The sequence below is a fragment of the Castor canadensis genome, chromosome 2, assembly GCF_047511655.1.
Source record: "Castor canadensis chromosome 2, mCasCan1.hap1v2, whole genome shotgun sequence".
NCBI classification, from domain to species: Eukaryota; Metazoa; Chordata; class Mammalia; order Rodentia; family Castoridae; genus Castor; species Castor canadensis.
The window spans coordinates 22,816,251-22,817,890 of NC_133387.1; positions in this window are offsets into that span (position 1 = coordinate 22,816,251).

Genomic DNA, 1,640 nt, shown 5'->3' on the forward strand with positions numbered 1-1,640 from the left:
TCCCTCCTCCTAACCCCGGCAGTACTTAGAAAAGGAGAGAGTATCCAAGAGGAGGAGCAAGAATAGCTCAAATTAGAGGGAAATTCATTAAAATATGTTTCCTTGCTGACTATTCAATCACTAATTGACTTTCCCTTCTCACTTTAATTTTGACACTGGTGTCCTGATTAATTAACTCTGTCACCAAAGCCTCAGAGTGCCACAGAAGGACTTACCAGAACTATCTCTGAATTCCAGCCAGTTTGCCGGGTAGGCTCTCCATGGGTAATGGCCTTAGTCCATCTTAGTCCCTTGTGGTCACTGAGGCACGTTGTAATTCTCTCACCACTCACATGGGGCCCAGCCAGCAGGAAGAGAATCTGAAAGCCTGCCTTGTTGCTCTAAGTCTCTGACAGCATAATAAATTCCCTTCTTTCTATATCCCAAATGCATAGATAGTTCATCATGGAGGAATGGCTCACCAGTTCTGTTTCTGGATGAGCCTCCTGGGAAATCATTTATTTATTCACTCATTCAGCCATGCAGATATTTTTCTCATTTTTGACTGGACTGTGCTAGATTCTGGGGAGGAGGGAATGAGATCAAAGGAACTATAAATAATAAGGTTCTATTTGTAATGCATTTATGACTTTAGTTGAAAAGATAACACATTCACTTATAAAAATGATAGCCAAGGTTTGTTGTTCTCAATAAAACTCACCAAGTAGGAAGAGTCAATTGCCTTGGGTGTCAAGGCATGTCTCCTCTTCCTCTCCTTCTGGAATCCTCTGTCATATCTCAAACATGCATTGAACCACAGTGGAGCCACCCCCAAGTGGATCTTTGGCAGGAGAAAAGGTCCAAGTTCTCTTCCTCTGTCTGGATGTCTCCACTCCCTCTCCTGGAATGGATGGATAAGAGTAGAAGACAGATCCAGGAAGAAGAGCTCCTGTTTCACCCCCATCCCACGGGGCAGATGGATCCAGATTGGTCAGTTTGATAGTTTGGACTGGGCCACATGTGAGTAGAGCCACCTGCCCTAACATAGGTCATTGTCTAGCATGTGGTCTTTACTGCATTGGGAACTCCCAAACATGGTGGGTTTTTTTCTCTTTTGTCTTTAGCTTATGTGGCAGAATGGCATGCTGCCCCAAGGATCCACTCTCCTTGAGCAAGCCCCACCATCTTGTCCACATCTCTCTTCCTTCCACTCAGGAAGAAGATTCATGACTGGAGTTGACTTTTTTCTTTTCCTTTTTTTTTTTTCTTTCTTATATTTTTACTTTTATTTTTTTAATTTGGAGACAGAATCTCACTACGTTGCTCAAGTCGGTCTTGAACTTGCCACTCTCCTGCCTCAGCCTCCCAAGAGCTGGGATTACAGGTAGTTGCCACCACACCCAGCTAACTTTTTTGTCTTAAAATGGATGTTATGTAAAAGAAGAGAAAAGCATAAGCTGCCCTTTGTTTCTGCTTCCTCCAACCTAACTCTTCTAAATTAGACCTTAGCATCCCCCCTCCTACAATAAGGTACTATTTTATTTTCCTTTTCTAGTTTCTAACTTGACACTCATAGTGAGGCATTCCAGAGGCTTCTGTCCAAAGACCATCTAGGGGATCCTGATTCCCTATACAAATGGAGAAGAGTGCTGAGGACACCA